The following is a 21,421-nucleotide window of genomic DNA, read 5'->3' as shown; positions in this document are numbered from 1 at the left end:
GGCCGGTGGTGGAGACGCTGTAATCGGGGGAGAGGGGGCATGTGCGCTGGGTCGTGGGGGCGCAGGGGGCGCTGGGGTGAATTGAGGTTGGGGGGGGAGGTGTTGGTGTAGGGGGAGAAGGCCACACGCCGGCGGGTGCCAGGTCCCGAAGCGAGACCGTATCCTGCCGACCGTCGGGATACTCCACGTACGCATACTGGGGGTTGGCGTGGAGTAACTGGACTTGCTCAACCAACGGATCGGACTTGTGCACCCGCACATGCTTCTGGAGCAAGATGGGCCCGGGGGTGGCCAGCCAGGTCGGAAGAGGGGATCCTGAGGACGACTTCCTGGGGAAAACAAGAAGACGTTCATGAGGTGTTTGATTAGTGGTAGTACAGAGGAGAGACCGGATTGAATGCAGGGCATCAGGGATGACCTCTTGCCAATGGGGGATAGGGAGATCTCTGGACCGTAGGGCCAGCAGGATGGTCTTCCAAATGGTGCCATTCTCCCGCTCGACCTGACCATTACCCCGGGGGTTATAACTGGTCGTCCTGCTAGAGGCTATGCCCCTGCTGAGCAGGAATTGACACAGTTCGACACTCATAAAGGAGGACCCCCAGTCGCTGTGGATGTACGCGGAGTAACCGAACAGGGAGAAGCTGGATAGGAGGGCCTTTATGACGGTTGTTGTGGTCATGTCGGGACAGGGAATGGCGAAAGGGAAGCGGGAGTATTCGTCGATAACACTCAAGAAATACGTGTTACGGTTGTTGGAGGGGAGGGGACCCTTGAAGTCTATACTGAGACGTTCAAAGGGGCGGGATGCCTTGATCAGACGCGCTCGTTCGGGGCGGTAGAAGTGCGGTTTGCACTCGGCGCAGACGTGGCAGTCCCTGGTGACGATCCTGACCTCAACGGAGTAGGGCAGGTTGCGGGTCTTAATAAAATGGTAAAAACGGGTGACCCCTGGATGGCAGAGGTCTGTGTGGAGGGAGCGGAGGCGGTCAATCTGCGCGCTGGCGCAGGTACCGCGGGATAGGGCATCGGGAGGCTCGTTGAGCTTCCCAGAACAATACAAGATATCGTAGTTGTACGTGGACAACTCGATCCGCCACCGCAAGATCTTGTCATTCTTGATCTTGCCCCTCTGTGCATTATCGAACATGAAAGCTACTGACCGTTGGTCTGTGAAGAGGGTAAACCTCCTGCCGGCCAGATAGTGCCTCCAATATCGCACAGCTTCGACTATGGCCTGTGCCTCCTTTTCCACCGAGGAATGGCGGATTTCTGGAGCGTGGGGGATTCGTGAGAAGAAGGCCACGGGTCTGCCTGCTTGGTTCAGGGTGGCCGCCAGAGCTACGTCAGACGCGTCGCTCTCGACCTGGAATGGGAGGGACTCGTCGATAGCACGCATCGTGGCCATTGCGATATCCGCTTTGATGCGGCTAAAGGCCTGGCGGGCCTCCATCGACAGGGGAAAGGAGGTGGACTGGATGAGGGGGTGGGCTTTGTCGGCGTAGTTGGGGTCCCACTGGGCGTAATAGGAGAAGAAGCCCAGGCAGCGTTTGAGGGATTTGAGGGAGTTGGGGAGAGGGAGTTCCATCAGGGGGCGCATGCGTTCGGGATCGGGGCCTATCACTCCGTTACGCACTACGTAGCCAAGGATGGCTAGACGGTCGGTGCTAAACACGCACTTATCCTTATTGTAGGTTAAATTAAGGAGTTTTGCGGTTCGGAGGACTTTTCGGAGGTTGATGTCGTGGTCCTGCTGGTCATGGCCGCAAATGGTGACGTTATCGAGATACGGGAAGGTGGCCCGTAAACCGTGCTTGTCGACCATTCAGTCCATCTCCCGTTGGAAGACCGAGACTCCATTTGTGACACCGAATGGAACCCTGAGGAAGTGGTAGAGGCGTCTATGTGCCTCAAACGCGGTGTACTTTCGGTCACTCGCGCGGATGTGGAGCTGGTGGTAGGCGGACTTAAGTTCCACCGTGGAAAAGACTTTGTATTTCGCGATCCTGTTAACCAGGTCGGCAATACGGGGGAGAGGATACGCGTCCAGCTGCGTAAACCTGTTGATGGTCTGACTGTAATCGATGACCATCCGGTTTTTCTCCCCAGTCCGAACTACCAGCACTTGGGCTCGCCAGGGACTGTTGCTGGCCTCGATAACTCCTTCCTTAAGGAGCCTCTGGACCTCGGACCCGATGAAGGTCCAGTCCTGGGCACTGTATCGTCTGCTCCTAGTGGCGACAAGTTTACAATCTGGGGTGAGATTAGCAAACAAGGAAGGGGGGTCCACTTTGAGGGACGCGAGGCTGAAAACAGTAAGAGGGGGAATAGGGCTGCTGAATTGGAAGGTCAAGCTCTGCAGGTTGCACTGGAAATCCAGGCCCAAGAGTGCCGGAGCGCATAGACGGGGGAGAATGAGCAGTTTGAAATTTTTGAAAACCCTCCCCTGGACCGTGAGGTCCGCTATGCAGCACCCGGTGATTTGGACGGAATGCGAACCCGAGGCCAATTCAATCTTATGCTTAACTGGATGGATGGGGAGCGCGCAGCGTCTTACCGTGTCGGGGTGGACGAAACTTTCCATGCTCCCGGAGTCCAGCAGGTATCTCGTCTTGTGTCCGTTGAGCTGGATTGTTGTCGTAGTCTTGGCGAGCGTGCGTGGTCGCGACTGGTTGAGTGTGATGGAAGCAAGTCGTGGCGAGAGTTCCAGATCCTCCTCGGTGGCCAAGTAATCGCTGGCAGAGCCTTCCGTGTTGGCCCAAGATGGCGGCGCCCAGGACCCGCATGTGGAATCGGGGTCCCAAGATGGCGGCGTCCAGGACCCGCACGTGGAGCCGGGGCCCCAAGATGGCGGCACCCATGGCCCGCACATGGCGTCCGGGGCCCAAGATGGCGGCGCCCGTGGGAACCGCGTAGCGGCTGGGGGCAGTGTCAGCGGCGTCTGTGGGCCGGTCAGGGCAGCCGGGAGAGAGAGTCGGGTGGACCGTGGGGCCATTGTGGGGGCCGGGAGGCGGGCCGGAGAGGTTGGTGCATGGCGCTGGGCCCTAGGGGGGCCCGGGGGGGGGCCATCCGCGGTCGCTGCGCGGAACAGCAGCGACCGACTTGGTCTGGCAGACCACCGCGTAGTGGCCCTTCTTCCCGCAGCTCTTACACAGAGCGGAGCGGGCCGGGCAGCGCGGGCGGGGGTGCTTGGAGAGGCCACAAAAATAGCAACGGGGCCCCGCTAGTTTGTCGGAGCGACCCGCAGCGCAGGCCTGGGGGGGGGTCGGGGTCCACGAAGGACGGGGGTGGCGCGTGTCATGAAGTCCAAGGGGTTGCTGTGCGGCCAGGGCCGTATGCGCGGGCGTTCAGGTCAGAAACCTCCAGGGAGGTTGCAGGGGTCCGTGCCTCAGCTAGGCTGAGGGTGTTCTTCTCCAGCAATCGTTGACGGATAGAAGGGGACTGCATGTCAGCAACGTAAGCATCTCTAATTAAAAGTTCCATGTGCTCAGTCGCCGAAACTTGGAGACATGCGCACATTCTCCCTAGAGCTGTGAGGGCCTGGTAAAACTCTTCGAGTGACTCACCAGGTAACTGTTGTCTAGTCTTCAGGAGATGCCGTGCGTAAACTTCGTTGACCGGCCGGAGAAAGTGTCCTTTTAGAATCTCCATCGCCGCATCATAATCGCTTTCGTCCTCAATCATTGAATATACCGCCGTGCCCACGCATGAGTGGAGGATGTGGAGTTTCTGCTCCTTGGTGGGTTTGCTGGCTGCAGTTGTCAGGTAACTGTTAAAACATGCCTGCCAGTGTTTAAAAATTGCAGACGCATTTGAGGCGTGCGGGCTGGTGCGGAGGCAGTCAGGCTTGATGCGTAGCTCCATTCCAAAATTCTAGCTGATTCAATTGATGTACCATCAATTGGACTCGAGACACGATGAAGATGCAAACTGTGGCTTTAATCAGCTAGTTGTTAGCCCGGTCAACTACAGAGAAAGGCCAACCGCCGGGAACTCTGGGTACTTATACCCCGCCTCGGAGGCGGGGTCTACTTGCCTCTCGACCAATTGGTGAGCAGTCACATGACTAGTCCCAGCCAATCGGACAAGAGGCACATGACCAGCCAGAGCCAATGGGAAACCAATGCTCTGCACCAATGGCAGTGCTCACATTCATACCACCACACGTTTCAAGTCTGTATGACTCATCTTCAGAGCACTTCACCACACTGTCCCCAGCAAGGTATAGTGTAGAAAGGCTGGATTCCCAAACATTGACAACAAAGACTTGTAATAAAAATAGTTCATGCACTAAATAAGTAGCTACTCTATGCTTGTGCTCTGTCTGCGATCCGGGAAGGACTTCCGGGTTCCCATCACGTGACCCTTTTGTATCCACGTCATCACGGGACCACTTGGTCTACATCTTCCCCGTTTAATTTGGAATGTATGAGTGTGCACACTGTAACTGTGTATGAACCTTTAGATAACATCCAAATTGAACAGCTAACAATACATAACTATTTACACATGGTGAGACACGAATTAAGCGGTTGCAGCTGGTTCATAGCCCGCGTGTCTCCTCCCAACCCACCTCACTGTTTAGTTGTGCAAAGATGAAATTCTAAGGCCAGTTGCAGACTTAGTGGTGACAAAGTCCTGCAACCTTGTGCTCTGTTTGATCATACACCCGGAATGTATGATTATGCCACACACTCAGAGTGTTGTTTTCTTCAGGCTGATATCTTCAGTGTGGACAACATAGGGCATTCCCTCAGTGTACTCAGTGAGCACAGGGCTCACTCCACAGACCTGTGGAAGTGTGTTCATGCCCAGAGGTGTAAGGGACCTGGGCTCAAGGCCAGCTGACTGGAACAATGTGGTATCTGTTGATGCTGGGTCCGATACTTGTAGGAGGTGGTGACGCTTGCATATTTACTGGGCACTGTTTGAGGCGACCATGTAATGATTGCAGGGCATGGCTGGGCACCATCTAATACAACTGGTCATGGCCGTGTGTGGTCTGGATCCTGACCATTTGATCAGATATTAGAGAACTGAGTCTGTGGGTATTTTGACCATTGCGCGTTTTGCTTCGCAATCAGCATTGCATGAGGGTATAATTCACATTGGTTTCACGTTTCGGCTGCAGCAGAGCCTTGACAGTAAGAAACATGGTCCTGGTGCACCTGAAAAAGAGTTGTTGTGCTGACAAGGGTAGGCCCTGTTGTGGCAGGTTTCACAGGCCGAGGAGTGTGACACAGTAGAGCAGTATTCGCCAACCCCCGTCCCGTCCCCACCGGGTGGGAGAATCGCCGGGCGCCGTGCGAATTGCGCCACGCCGCCCCGAACCCGCACACGATTCACCCACCCCCCGAAACCAGCGCCGCGCGAATCGCGCCGGGCTGCTCGGAGAATCGGCGCAAACGGCGAGCGCCGATTCTCCGGCTCGGATGCACTGAGCAGAAACTCCGACACGACAGGGTCCTGCCGCTGCCGTCCACCCCTGGTCGCTGCCTGCGGGAACTTTGTGGGAACGCTCGGGGGGGCGGCCTGTGGGTGTCGGAGGGAGGCTCCTTCACCAGGGGGGGCCTCCGAAGGGGTCTGGCCCGCGATCAGGGCCCACCGATCGGCGGGCTGGCCTCTCACCCCGGGCCTACATTCTGCCGCTGCCGGCCCCGAACACCCACGCCATATTGCGTTGTGGCTGGCGCGCGTAAGAAGTTCCCCGCGCATGCGCAGGATGGCGCGGCCCAACTGCGCATGCACAGGATTGAGCTGCCCCAACTGCGCATACCCAGGTTGGCACGGCGCCCATTTGGAGCCGCATAAGGAGGCTGGAGCGGCGTGAACCACTCCAGCGCCGAGAATAGGTCAGCCCGGGCCCTGTTCGCGCCGTCATGTTTCACGACGGCGTTTACGATGGCGCGGAGCCGAGAATCGCCCTCAGTAATCTGTGCGATCCTCCGCACATTTCTCTAGAAGATGCTTGGGTAAGAAAACTGCCCGGACACCAGGCCGTTGGACTGTGGGTAGTTGGGGTTACTGGGTTACGGTGATAGGGTGGTATTTCCAAGGGCAGATGCAGACTCAATGGGCTGAATAGCCTCCTTCTGCACTTTAAATTCTATGTATCTATGTATAGGAGGCTGCTCGTGAAGTCCCACGTGTGTGCAAAGAGTTGAAATTCATTAGAGACGAATTGGCGAGAGTTGTCTGCCATAAATACCTATGGGATGTTGTGTTTGGTGAAGTGTCTTTGAAGCTTGATGATTCCTGTCTTACTCATCACTTTTTGCAGGTAGCTGAGTTCAGACCATCCAGAATACGAATTAACAAAGACTAAATATTATTTATCATTCCATTCGAAGATGTCAACTGCTGGGAATGACCATGGGAGATCCGGGATCTCATGTAAATACAGCAGTTCTTATGCTTGATGTGACTTGAGTGTATTGTTGGTGTGCATCTAGAGATTTCCCCATCCAGTTTGTGTGCATGTGTAATTAATGTATATGTATTTGGTGCAGTAAGGGTTAAAAGCTTGGGCTAGTGTGTGTATGACTGCTGCAGTAGTTTTTTCAAAGAATTCTGGGTTGAAATATTTTCAGAGTCAGAGGTGCAATTCAGGCATCGTAAAAGCTTGGGCTAATGGAGTTTTGTTTGGATTAAGGCTGTTCCCTGTGGAGTTAATTAGATACATTGGGTGGGATTCCCCGTTGCCTGATGCTAAAATCGGCAACAGTGATCAGGCAGAGAATAGCTCCCAACGCTGAAATCGCCGCATTTGCCGGTTTGACGCCGAATCTCGATGCTCCGTCCCCTCCAGAACGGCGTCACTGCGATGCACGCTGTGCATAGTTGCAAATGCGTTTGTTTCTTATTATCAGGCCCACCCGCAATGCTCCGCCTACCATGGGCCAAGTCGCCTACGGCGCGGTCCACGTGTGTTCTCAACAGTCATGAACCTGGCATGGTGGCTGCGAGAGAGTGAGAGGGCATACGGACAGTGTCCAGCACCGCCATACTTCCCCACCAGTCATGCCTGGTTGTGGGGCTTCAGCCAGGCTTGGGGGGAGTAGTGGGGGGTGGCCAGGAGATGGGCTGTGGGATCAGGGTGGACGGGTACGCGGTCCAGCACAACCTGCGCATTTATTCAGGCATGATCGGTGCATGTGTGAGGGGTACATAGTGTACACGCGGCTGCAGCTTGTCAGCCCATTGTGTGTCCATCACGGACCCGTCGTTTTCCCCACCATTTCTCGTGTGATCTGTGCTATCCCCTCTCTGAGAGTGAATCGGTGCGGGTGTGGCACCGAATTTTCCATTGTGGAACTCCACAGATCCTCCGTTGGCGTCAGCACATAGACGCAGGAACAAAGAATCAAGCCATTATGTTTCAGCTTGGTAAGATGATGTAATTATTGGGAGGAGTTAAGATGCAAGATATTTTGCATAAAAGCTGTTGAGTTTTAGATTGGGTTGTGAGCAGAAGTCAAGCATCTGCTCTCACTGCAGTTCAGTTAAAATTATGTCTGTGGGAAGATTAGCAGCGGTCTTTGCAAACACTATGTGGCTGGAAGGTGAGCTGAAACAAGCTGAGAAGCAGCATCTGAAGAAATGCAGCCATTCAGGTCTTTAAAACAGTCTCAAAAAATTTCTGTAAAGCAAGTATGTCTGGGTTTGCTAATTGTATTTGAAAGTCGATTGGGAGCTGAGTTTGTTTTGTTGTTTGAGTGGGAATAAAGATAGCAGTTAAGGGCTATTGTGTCACTGTACTGATTAGCATTGTTTCAGGGGTAATTGTTGTCTATTTTCTTGTGTGATGTTCAAAATATTCTAATACTGTTAGGAATAGTTTGTTTTGATATCCCTATTTTGCATGAAATTACTCCTGGAGCAAGTATCGTTTCCTCACAGCCTTACAAAATTAAAATAAAATATTGGGGTTTCTGTCCAGTATCCTAGCACTGTTGGGGTCTTTTCTGGGATCATAATACATGCAGGGTCAGTACAGTGAATCCTTGGCCATATATCTGTTTTGTTTCCAATGCAGAGTATCCCTGGTAAAGTTGTTGGGTGAAGTACCTCTGAAGAGGCTTATTTTAGGATGAGACATGAAGGCTCAGTTAGGGCACTTGAGAGTTACAAGTTAGCCGGGAAGGACCTAAAGGGAGAGTTAAGAAGAGCAAGTAGAGGAAACAAAAAGTCGTTGGTGGATAGGATCGAGGAAAACCCTAAGGCTTTCTATAGGTATATCAGGAACAAAAGAATGACTAGAGTAAGATTAGGGCCAATCAAGGATAGTAGTGGAAAGTTGTGTGTGGAATCAGAGGAGATAGGGGAAGCGTTAAATGGATATTTTTCGTCAGTGTTTACACTGGAGAAAGACAGTGCTGTCGAGGAGAATACTCAGGTACAGTCGACCAGGCTAGATGGGATTGAGGTTCACAAGGAGGAGGTGTTAGCGATTTTGGAAAGTGTAAAAATAGATAAATCCCCTGGGCCAGATGGGATTTATCCTAGGATTCTCTGGGAAGCCAGGGAGGAGATTGCAGAGTTTTTTGTCCTTGATCTTTATGTCGTCTTTGTCGACAGGAATAGTGCCGGAAGACTGGAGGATAGCAAATGTTGTCCCCTTGTTCAAGAAGGGGAGTAGAGACAACCCTGGTAATTATAGACCTGTGAGTCTTACTTCGGTTGTGGGTAAAATGTTGGAAAAGGTTATAAGAGATAGGGTTTATAATCATCTTGAAAAGAACAAGTTGATCAGCGATACTCAACACGGTTTTGTGAAGGGTAGGTCATGCCTCACAAACCTTATTGAGCTTTTTGAGAAGGTGACCAAACAGGTGGATGAGGGTAAAGCGGTTGATGTGGTGTATATGGATTTCAGTAAGGTGTTTGATAAGGTTCCCCACGGTAGGCCCTTGCAGAAAATACGGAAGTATGGGATTGAAGGTGATTTAGCGGTTTGGATCAGTAATTGGCTAGCTGAAAGAAGACAGAGGGTGGTGGTTGATGGAAAATGTTCATCCTGGAGTTCAGTTACTAGTGGTGTACCGCAAGGATCTGTTTTGGGGCCACTGCTGTTTGTCATTTTTATAAATGACCTGGAAGAGGGTGTAAAAGGATGGGTTAGTAAATTTGCAGATGACACAAAGGTCGGTGGAGTTGTGGATAGTGCTGAAGGATGTTATAGGATACAGAGGGAAATAGATAAGCTGCAGAGCTGGGCTGAGAGGTGGCAGATGGAGTTTAATGCGGAAAAGTGTGAGGTGGTTCACTTTGGAAGGAGTAACAGGAATGCAGAGTACTGGGCTAATGGCAAGATTCTTGGTAGTGTAGATGAACAGAGCGATCTCGGCATCCAGGTACATAAATCCCTGAAAGTTGCCACCCAGGTTAATAGGGCTGTTAAGAAGGCATATGGTGTGCTAGCCTTTATCAGTAGGGGGATTGAGTTTCGGAGCCACGAGGTCATGCTGCAGCTGTACAAAACTCTGGTGCAGCCGCACCTGGAGTACTGCGTGCAGTTCTGGTCACCACATTATAGGAAGGATTTGGAAGCATTGGAAAGGGTTCAGAGGAGATTTACTAGGATGTTGCCTGGTATTGAGGGAAGATCTTACGAGGAAAGGCTCAGGGACTTGAGGTTGTTTTCGTTAGAGAGGAGAAGGCTGAGAGGTGACTTAATAGAGACATATAAGATAGTCAGAGGGTTAGATAGGGTGGACAGTGAGAGTCTTTTTCCTCGGATGGGGATGACCAACATGAGGGGACATAGCTTTAAATTGAGGGGTGGTAGATATAGGACAGATGTCAGAGGCAGTTTCTTTACTCAGAGAGTAGTAGGGGTGTGGAACGCCCTGCCTGCAACAGTAGTAGACTCGCCAAATTTAAGGGCATTTAAGTGGTCACTGGATAGACATATGGATGAAAATGGAATAGTGTAGGTCAGATAGGCTTCAGATGGTTTCACGGGTCGGCGCAACATCGAGGGCCGAAGGGCCCGTACTGCGCTGTAATGTTCTATGTTCTATGTAGAACTAGGATTGAAGAATTGTTCGCCAAGCAGTATCAGTCTGTCTTGTGTGGTTACATCATCTCTGATGGCAAAGAATGTGAGGGGCTTGTGGGAAATCTCCCTTGAGAACTCTGGCCAACCCCTCATGATGATGTTGTGCAGTTGTCTGCTTATGATATGCACCAGCAAATCATGTTTGAGTTCCCTGATTCTATGAGATGACAACAGCTCTATTGTCATGATATCTATGTTTTCCTCACAATCATCCTGGTCTGTGGTGGGTATGAGGACACTGGAGAAGGTATCAGCCAAGTACAGCTCCTTACCCAGATTGGTAGACAATGCTGAAATTGAAACATTACAGGCGGAAATCTCCGACCCCCCGCTGGGGGACCGTATTCTCTGGCACCGGTTTTCGAGCGGGGGCGGGGCTCACGCCACGCCGGTCGGGGGCCGATGGCAGCGGCGTCACCTCGGCAATCCTCCGGGTCCCGATGGGCCAAGCGGCCACCCGTTTTTGGCCAGGCCCGCCGGCGTGGATTAGGTAAGTCGGCTGGTGTGGTCCTCAAGGGGGCGGGAGGGGATCCAACGGTGGCCTGGCCCACGCTCAGGGCCCACCGATCTGCGGGCGGGCCTGTGCCATGGGGGCAGTCCTTCCTTCCGCGCCGGCCCCTGTAGGGCTCCGCCATAGCCGGCACGGAGAAGACAACCTACTGCGCATGCGCCAGAATATGCCGGCCATTCTGCGCATGCGTGGAACCACGCTGGCGGTTCTGCGCATGCGCTAACTCGCGCAGTCCCTTCGGTGCTGGCTGGTGCACGTCAATACTTCCAGTGTTCACCCAGCCTCCAGAAGTGTGGAGAATTCCGCTACTTTCAGTTGGCCCGTGCCGGAGTGGTTCGCGCCGTTTTTGACGCCGGCGTCGGGCCTTCATGCTGATTTTGATTAAACCTACTTCACAGCTTTAGCATTGTGCATTGCAGACATGCAGGCGCAGTGTGAAGAGACTTCTTTCAGATAGTTATGAGTGGCTGATGACCTGTTTCAATAGTTGCCAAACGACCATATATGAAGTCATGAAATTTCTGATAGGTTAAGATTAGAATGAGGACTTCCTTTTTGACTTCTATGTAGCAAATCTCATTTTCATTGACGGTCCTTGAGGCAAGGTCTATCGATCTGTCATCCTAGATACAGACTGCGCCAAGTCTGTGCTGGGAGGCATCTTCTGATATGAGTACAGGTGCTCACATGTCAACATATTGTAGCACCAGTGATGCTGTGAGTGCCTGTTTGAGTCTGTTGAAGTCGGCTGTGTGGTGCTCCTACCAGCACCATTCAACTTCCTGGTGGAGGAGCTGACAAAGAGATCCAGTAACCTCACTGTAACAAGGAATCAACTTAGAAAGATAATTTGTGATACCAAGAAAGCGCTGAAATTGTGTGCTTGCCCATGAGGATGGCCATCTGTCATATAGCCATTGTCTTGTCTGGATCTGGCTTTCCACCTCTGGCTGTGAGTAGATGACCCAGGTAAGGAACCTGGTTGACTATGAATCTATGTTTGCAGGTTTAAGCTTTAGCAGTATGGTACTGATTCAGGATGAGATGAAGACGTACATTATGTGCTTGCATTGTACCACCCCAAACCAGGATGTCACTCCAATGCGCTTCCAATGCGGCCATGTGCTGAGTGCATAGACTGGTTAGGATAGGCATAGGTCTTTAGTTTAATCAAACATAGTGTCGACCCACAGTGAAAGTATGCTCAACAGTTTCTAGCTTAATAAAATAGTGTTGTACTATTTCAAGTGTTGGTAGCCTGTATGTGTTACTGCTGAGATTAACACAGTCTCCACGGATCCAGAGTACCCAACACATCACCAACATGCTGAATGAACATCTTCCACCCTATTACATTGGTAACACCTAAGCTTTCGAGTCTCACCTTCACCTTCAGTACCTTCCTGATCTGAGGAAGGAATCTTGGAGCATTCCCAGTTATCCATTCTTTATCTTGGCTACTACCTTCCTTTCGCCCCCCCCCCCCCCCCCCCCCACTTCATTTCAAAATTATGGGGGTGATGGAACAAAGGTTTAAACTTATAGGGGCAGCACGGTAGCATGGTGGTTAGCATAAAATGCTTCACAGCTCCAGGGTCCCAGGTTCGATTCCCGGCTGGGTCACTGTCTGTGCGGAGTCTGCACATCCTCCCCGTGTGTGCGTGGGTTTCCTCCGGGTGCTCCGGTTTCCTCCCACAGTCCAAAGATGTGCGGGTTAGGTGGATTGGCCAGGCTAAATTGCCCTTAGTGTCCTAAAAAAAAAATAAGGTTAATGGGTGTTGTTGGGTTACTGGTATAGGTATACGTGGGCTTGAGTAGGGTGATCATTGCTCGGCACAACATCGAGGGCCGAAGGGCCTGTTCTGTGCTGTACTGTTCTAATTCTAATCAGCTCATCATCGTCAGTCAAAATTGCTGTTTGTCCAGGGGTCGTCACCCTTGGTCTTTAACATGGGTTCTTGTCATTGAAGGTAAGGACTTCTTAAATTCCCTTCAGAGAATGACCTCTCTAAGAGCCTCATGGGTAGTTGTAACTCCCAATGCTCGTACGCATCTATCAAAATTGTTCTACTTAACCCTTTCGAATTCAGCATACATCTGTCCCAGCTGTCTCCTTAAATTCTGAAACTCTTGCCTATATGTTTCAGGAACCAATTCATATGCACCCAGAATAGCCTTTTTATTTGTTGTCAAAATTCTTAGACACCCCCTCTGACAGGGAAGCATAAACTTCCTGTGCCCGCCCCGTCAATCTACTTTACATGGGAAATGTCCACTTTTCTTTTGGCCACTCCATTTGGGTCGCTATTTTCTCAAAAGCCCGAAACAAAGGTTTTTACCTCTTTCTCTTCGAATTTTGGGAGGGGCTGCATAAATTTAAACATATTGCCGCTGAGTTCAACCCATACTACCTCAGTAGGCAGATCCTCCTCGAACTGCCTTTCTGCAGCTGTTATACTATCTCTAATTAACAATGCCACCCCCCCCCCCCACCTCTTTTACCATCCTCCCTAATCTTATTGAAACATCTATAACGAGGTACCTCCAACAACCATTTCTGCCCCTCTTCTATCCAAGTTTCCGTGATGGCCACCACATCGTAGTCCGAAGTACCGATCCATGCCTTAAGTTCACCCACCTTATTCCTGATGCTTCTTGCGTTGAAGTATACACACTTCAACCCATCTCCGTGCCTGCAAGTACTCTCCTTTAGAACATAGAACATTACAGCACAGTACAGGCCCTTCGTTGTGCCGACCACGTATCCCAATCTAAGATCAGCCTAACCTACACCCCTTCAATTTACTGCTGTCCCTGTGCCTGTCCAAGAGTCGCTTAAATGTCCCCAATGACTCAGGCTCCACCACCTCTGCCGGCAGTGCATTCCAAGCACCCACCACTCTCTGTGTAAAGAACCTAGCTCTGACATCTCCCCTATACCTTCCTCCAATCACCTTAAAACTATGTCCCTTTGACAGCCATGACAGCCATTTCCGCCTTGGGGAAAAGTCTCTGGCTATCCACTCTATCCATGCCTCTCATCACCTTGTACACCTCTATCAAGTCACCTCTCTTCCTTCTTCACTCCAGTGAGAATAGTCCTAGCTCCCTCAACCTTTCTTCATAATACATACCCTCCAGTCCAGGCAGCATCCTGGTAAATCTCCTCTGTACCCTCTCCAAAGCATCCACATCCTTCCTATAATGAGACGACCAGAACTGGACACAATATTCCAAGTGTGGTCTAACTAGGGTTTTATAAAGCTGCAGCAAAACCTCGTGGCTTTTAAACTCAATCCCCCTGTTAATGAAAGCCAGCACACCATACGCCTTATTAACAACCCTATCAACCTGGGTGGCAACTTTGAGGGATCTATGTATATGGACCCCAAGGTCCCTCTGTTCCTCCACACTTCCAAGAATCCTGCCTTTAACCCTGTATTCAGCATTCAAATTTGACCTTCCAAAATTAATCACTTCACATTTATTTTGGTTGAACTTAATTTGTCACTTCTCAGCCCAGCTCTGCATCCTGTCAATGTGCTGCTGTAACCTTCAACAGCCCTCAACACTATCTAAAACTCCCCCAACCTTCGTGTCATCAGCTATGTCATCAACTTACTAACCCACCCTTCCATTTCCTCATCCAAGTCATTTATACAAACCACAAAGAGCAGATCCCAGAACAGATCCCTGCAGGAGACCACTGTTCACCAACCTCCAGGCGGAATACTTTCCATCCACTATCACTCGCTGTCTTCTTTCGGCCAGCCAAATTTCCCTGTATCCCATGCCCCCTAACTTTCTGGATGAGCCTACAATGGGGAACCTTATCAAATGCCTTACTGAAATCCATATACACCACATCCACTGCCCGACCTTCATCAATTTGTCTCGTTGTATCCTCAAAGAATTCAATGAGGCTTGTGAGACATGACCTGCACCTCACAAAGCCGTGCTGACTGTTTTTAATCAAACTATATTTTTCTAAATAATCATAAATCCTATCTCTCTGAATCCTTTCCAATATGTTGCTCACCACAGACATAAGACTGATGGGTCCGTAATTCCCAGGATTTCCCTATTCCCTTTCTTGAACAGGGGAACAACATTCACCTCCCTCCAATCATCCGGTCCTACTGTGTAGAGTGAGAACACAAAGATCATCGCCATTGGCGCAGAAATTTCCTCCCTCACTTCCGGTAGTAACATTGGGTATATCCCATCAGGCCAAGGGGATGTATTGATCCTGTAGATTCATTCAGTTCTCTGTAGGTCCAGAAATGCATCAGCCCATAGCCTTTCTGGAGAGAGAGACACAGACAGACAGAGCAAAGAGAGGGAGCAGGTCCCTTCCCTGTGCTTTCAGGAGTCAAACTCAGCTCCTTGGGTCTCTGAAATCATTTCACTTGAGTTGGATCCAATCACCACCTATTACCGGGCAGAATACAGCCTTTTGGCCAAATTCACCAATCAAACCGAGACCCACCACAACTCTCAGGTGCCAAAGAGACTGGGTCTTGCTGTTCAAAGCTAGCAGCAACACCAGACACGATGTTGCAACTTTCTGAGTTCCTTCTTCTCTCTGCTGCTTGACTTAAAGTTGCATGTCCATTAAGCATCCATGAATCAACAATGATAACAGCAAAAATAAAGAAATGGGAATGACGGGAATCACCAGGAAGGATCCTTACAACATGAACCCTAAGGTCCCTCTGGTCCCCTGTACTTCCAAGAGCCCTACTGTTCATTGCCTATTCCCTTACCCAAGGTTAGTCCTTGATTGTTGGTGATCAGTCATCTCAGTTGCGGGAGATCACCGCAGGAGAACCTCAGGGTCATGACCGAGGAACTGCTGCTTCACCAATGACCTTCCTTCCAACAAGGGGTCACAAGTGGGGGTGTTTGCTGATGATTCCACAATGTTCAGCATCATTTGTGACTCTTCAGACACTGAAGCAATCCATGTTCAAATTTAACAAGAACTGGACAATATCCAGGCTTGGGCTGACAAGTGGCAAGTAACATTCACGCCACACAAGTGCCCGGCAAAGACCATTTCCAAGAAGAGAATCTAACCCCTTGGAATTACCATTTCAGAATCCCCCACTATAAACATGCTGGGGGGTTACCATTGACCAGAAACTTAACCAGTCTAGCCATACAAATTTCATGGCTACAAGAGCAGGTCAGAAGCTAAGAATCCTGCAGTGAGTAACTTATCTCCTGACTCCCCTAAGCCTGTCCACAATCTGCAAGGCACAGGTCAGGAGTGTGATAGAATGTACTGGAGCATCTCTGGGATGGCGGAGGAAGTTGGCGACAGATGTAATAGGAAATCTGTGTCATTCCCCAGACTCGAGCTCTGGTGTGTCTTGGGTCTCGCATCAAGGGCTGCCATCTGTACTGCTGTTGTCTTCACTGTTCGACACACAGGGGGCTCAGGCTGTGTCTGTGGCTGAGGTACTGGCTGGGGGTGGGGGACACCAGGAGGACCCATCCCATCACCATCAGGTCCTGCAAGACACAAGATAAGACGCATGATTAGACCACGGGCTGGGGGGTGAGGGTAGAGTGGAGGTGAGGGCGTGGGTGAGGTGGTGTGGGGTGAGGGTGGTATGGGGGTGGTGTTGAGACGGTTGACACACGTGTCATGGGGAACCACAACTCAGCGAAGTCTCACTTCCTCGCCCACGGCGAATCTCCACACGGCAACCTCCCTTTCTCCTGGGCCATGGACCACATCCAGTGCCCTCTGCTCAGCCCAAGGTCAGGGGCCGCAGATCCGGCAGTCCCCCTCCAGTTTTCTACTGCTCCCAGAGGTTATGGGTGGGCGGCCCTCTTCTGGGGGGGGGGGGGGGGGGGGGGTACAGAAAACGACAGTGTTAGACAGTCTGACACATGCAGCCCAGGGGTGGGTAGTTGGTGCCCGGTATGGGAGCTGGTGTGTGGTGCAGGTTGTGAGGGATGGGGTTAATGCTAGGGGCATAGTGCTGCCTACTCATCCTGTGCCCTGAGGAAGTCATGCAGTTTCTTCTGGCACTGAAGGTTGGTCCGGACGTTGTTGCTGACAGCACTGACCGCCTTTGCCACCTACACCCAGGCACGCAAATGGCGGCAGCTGTCGGCCTTCTTCCCGGGCCGGGATAGAGGGTGGCCTGCCTTTCCTCCACTGCATCCAGGAGTGTCTCAAGCTTGTCATCAGTGAATCTTGGCACTGCTCTCATTGCTATCATCTTGTTGGCTGCAATGTTGTGGAGGACGCAGCAGGCCGCCACAATACAGGCAACCCTCTCAGCATCATACTGGAGGGTACCTCCAGTGCAGTCCAGGCACCTGAACTGCATCTTCAGGATGCCGAAGCATCGCTCAACCATACCCCTGGTTGTCGCATGGGCATCACTCTCGTGAATCTCCGCTTCGGACTGTGACTTCTGGATAGGCGTCATCAACCACAACCACAGTGGGGGAGCATCTCAACAGGTCAAGAAATGTCGAGTGTGCCAGGATGGAGGCGTCGTGCACACTGCCCGGGTGTTGCGTGCAGAAATGTACGATACGCATCTGATGGTCACATATCAGCTGGATGTTCATCGAGTGGATTCCTTTTGGGTTGTGCAGAGCAGCCTGTCATCTGCAGGTGCTTATATTTTTATTTGTATAATCTTTATTGTCACAACTAGGCTTACACTGCAATGAGGTTACTGTGAAAGGCTCCCAGTCACCACATTCCGGCGCCTGTTCGGGTACACAGAGGGAGAATTCAGAATGTCCAAATTACCTAACAGCACGACTTTCAGGACTTGTGGGAGGAAACCTGGGCACCCGGAGGAAACCCCGCAGACACGGGGGGAACGTGCAGATTCCGCACAGTGACCCAAGCTGGGAATCGAACCTGGGTCTCTGCCGCTGTGAAGCAACAGCGCTAACACTGCTACAGTACAGTGCATGGGGACACGGGAAGTGGTGGCGAATCTCGCTGCCTGGGCATCCTGGTGCGCTCGGTCCACATTGAAATGGATATATTGTCACTTCCGGTGGTGGCCATGGAGTGAAAGGTCGCACATTTGGCATCTCCTGCTCATGGTAGTCTTTTGTGGAATTTACGCCGGATTGTTGCAGGAATTTTGTAAAGTATAGGTGTAAAAGCAGAAACAGAAGGAGGGGACTGCCAGTGTATGGAGCTGCGGCCCAGAAAAAGTCAGAAAAGGAGGAATCAGAAGTTGTTGGCGGGTGAGGACCAGATATCGAGTGTGAAAATGGCAGAAGCACAGGGTCCGGCCCCATCAGCTCAGTGATCGACAGAACAGTTGGTGAGCTTCCTAAATGAGAAGTTCACTCAACAACGTAAGGAGTGTGCGGAGGATGTGGCCTGGGCGGTGGAGCCGATCAGAGCGGTGGTTGACCGCGTGGAGGCGAGACTGACGACCCAGTGACAGGTGATCCAGAGGTTGAAGGAGCTGGCGGGGGAGCATGAGAAGCAGTCAACCTCGATGGCAGCAGAGATAGGGATGCTGCAAGACCAGCAGAAGCGAATCCTGGAGAAAGTGGAGGACCTGGAGAAACGTTCTCGGAGGCAGAACATTCGGATTGTGGGTCTGCCAGAGGGAAAAGAAGGATCGGATGCTGGTGCGTATGTGGGGAAGATGTTAGAGAAGCTGCTGGGATAAGGTGCGTTCGATAAGCTGTTGGAGGTGGACCAGGCCCACAGGGCGTTTATGCTTAAGCCCCAGGGGGGGTGAGCTCCCGAGGGCGATGGTGGTATGATTGCATCGGTTCCTGCAAAGGAACGCATTATGAGGTGGGCCAGGCAGACAAGGCGATGTACATGGGAGGATGCTGAGATCCGGGTGTACCAGAACCTGGGAGCAGAACTCGAGGGCGAGTTTTAACAAAGTTAAAAGGGAATAAAGTTTGGACTGCTGTACCCGGCATGCCTGTGGATGACCTATGAGGGTCGGGAACTGTACTTTGGCTGGGGGGAGGATGTGGCGACTTTATGAAAGATAATAAACTGATGAGAGAAGGATGACCTTGAACCTCAACTGTGGGGAACTGAGTCATATTTTGAAAACTTGCAACTTTCGACTTGCGATGTTCGGACTGACTTTGGAGGTTCTGTATATATTTGTTCCGTTTTTCTTTCGGTTCTGTTGGGATTAGGTTAACAGATAGTACTTTGTTAAGGGAGGAGGGGGGCCTTGGGAGGGTCTGTTTGTTTTTGCTTCCTGCCATTGTTTTGATTGTTTGCACTGATAGCGGGGGCGGGGAACCAGCGGTGTTCCTTAAGATGCTGGCCGCCGGAGCGGAGGCTTCCAGACTAGCTGGGAGGGCTAGTCCATGGAAGCAGAGTGGAGAATGAGCTGGAGACCAATGTGGGAGGAGGGGTGATGGGAGGGGAAGGGGGGGTTGGTGGGGGGGGGGGGGGGGGGGGGGGGGGTTAGACTGCTGACAGGGAGGGGACTTTTAAGTTGTTGGTGGAGGGGAGTTGATGGTGGTAGTTGCCTGGGGGCAGGCCAGGTGAGGTGCAGGACATGGGCCAAGGACTGGCCTAGGAGAGGTTATGGCTGACCAGCAGGGGAGGGAGGTGGGGTGCTCCCAGACTAGGCTGGTCACGTGGAAGTTCGCGGGCTAAATAGGGCGGCCAAAAGGACCCATGTGTTCGCACACTGGATTCACATCGACTGATTACGGGGGGGGAGACTTTAACATGGTCCTGGATCCGTGACTGGACCGGTCGAGTCCCAGATCTGGAAAGGTGTCAGCTATGACAAAAGATCATGACTAAAAGTTTATGGAGCGCATGGGAGGGGTACAAAGAACAAAGAAAATTTCAGCACAGGAACAGGCCCTTCGGCCCTCCCAGCCTGCGCCGATCCAGATCCTTTATCTAAACCTGTCTCCTATTTTCCAAGGTCTACTTCCCTCTGTTCCCGCCCATTCATATACCTGTCTAGATGCTTCTTAAATGATGCTATCGTGCCCGCCTCTACCACCTCCGCTAATAAAGCGTTCCAGGCACCCACCACCCTCTACGTAAAAAACTTTCCACGCACATCTCCCTTAAACTTCCCCCTCTCCAATTTTTTTGGAGAGTTTTTTGGAAAAAAGTTTTATACATTTGCAGGAGAGGGGAAAAAAGTTGAATTAAAAAATTATTATTCTGTTTTTGTCTTATCCTCTCTGTGCTCCAACTTTCAGGCAGTTTCTTGCTGCGATCCCCACTCCTCCTCCACGTGCAGCTGCTCCGCTGACCAGGACCAGTCTCTCCTCTTCTTTTTCTCTTCAGCTCCGTGGAATGAGCTTTGGCGCCTGGGCAGGGTGAGGGAGGCAGGGCCCATTTCGCGGGGCTTTAATTCTTTTTCAGAACCCGCCGGGAAAACCCCGATAAAAGCCGAGATTTTGTGGATCTGCAGGAGCCTCTTTGCTGCGCCCACTCCGTTCGCGAACACCACCGCAAGTCCTGCCCTGGGGTCAGTGCAGAGGGAGCTTTACTCTGTATCTAACCCCGTGCTGTACCTGTCCTGGGAGTGTTTGATGGGGACAGTATAGAGGGAGCTTTACTCTGTATCTAACCCTGTGCTGTACCTGTCCTGGGAGTGTTTGATGGGGAGAGTGTAGAGGGAGCTTTACTCTGTATCTAGCCCCGTGCTGTACCTGTCCTGGGAGTGTTTGATGGGGACAGTGTAGATGGAGCTTTACTCTGTATCTAACCCCGTGCTGTACCTGTCCTGGGAGTGTTTGATGGGGACAGTGTAGAGGGAGCTTTACTCTGTATCTAACCTCGTGCTGTACCTGTCCTGGGAGTGTTTGATGGGGACAGTGTAGAGGGAGCTTTACTCTGTATCTATGCCCGTGCTGTACCTGTCCTGGGAGTGTTTGATGGGACAGTGTAGAGGGAGCTTTACTCTGTATCTATGCCCGTGCTGTACCTGTCCTGGGAGTGTTTGATGGGGACAGTGTAGAGGGAGCTTTACTCTGTATCTATGCCCGTGCTGTACCTGTCCTGGGAGTGTTTGATGGGGACAGTGTAGAGGGAGCTTTACTCTGTATCTATGCCCGTGCTGTACCTGTCCTGGGAGTGTTTGATGGGACAGTGTAGAGGGAGCTTTACTCTGTATCTAACCTCGTGCTGTACCTGTCCTGGGAGTGTTTGATGGGGACAGTGTAGAGGGAGCTTTACTCTGTATCTAACCCCGTGCTGTACCTGTCCTGGGAGTGTTTGATGGGTACAGTGTAGAGGGAGCTTTACTCTGTATCTAACCCCGTGCTGTACCTGTCCTGGGAGTGTTTGATGGGTACAGTGTAGAGGGAGCTTTACTCTGTACCCGTCCTGGGAGTGTTTGATGGGGACACTGTAGAGGGAGCTTTACTCTGTATCTAACTCCGTGCTGTACCCGTCCTGGGAGTGTTTGATGGGGACAGTGTAGAGGGAGCTTTACTCTGTATCTAACCTCGTGCTGTACCCGTCCTGGGAGTGTTTGATGGGGACAGTGTAGAGGGAGCTTTACTCTGTATCTAACTCCGTGCTGTACCCGTCCTGGGAGTGTTTGATGGGCACGGTGTAGAGTGAACAAAGAACAAAGAAAATTACAGCACAGGAACAGGCCCTTCGGCCCTCCCAGCCTACGCCGATCCAGATCCTTTATCTGAACCTGTCTCCTATTTTCCAAGGTCTACTTCCCTCTGTTCATATACCTGTCTAGATGCTTCTTAAATGATGCTATCGTGCCCGCCTCTACCACCTCCGCTGGTAAAGCGTTCCAGGCACCCACCACCCTCTGCGTAAAAAACTTTCAACGCACATCTCCCTTAAACTTTCCCCCTCTCACCTTGAAATCGTGACCCCT

The sequence above is a fragment of the Scyliorhinus canicula genome, chromosome 9, assembly GCF_902713615.1.
Source record: "Scyliorhinus canicula chromosome 9, sScyCan1.1, whole genome shotgun sequence".
NCBI classification, from domain to species: Eukaryota; Metazoa; Chordata; class Chondrichthyes; order Carcharhiniformes; family Scyliorhinidae; genus Scyliorhinus; species Scyliorhinus canicula.
The sequence above is the reverse complement of the archived record's forward strand: the minus strand, read 5'-3'. Positions refer to the sequence as shown.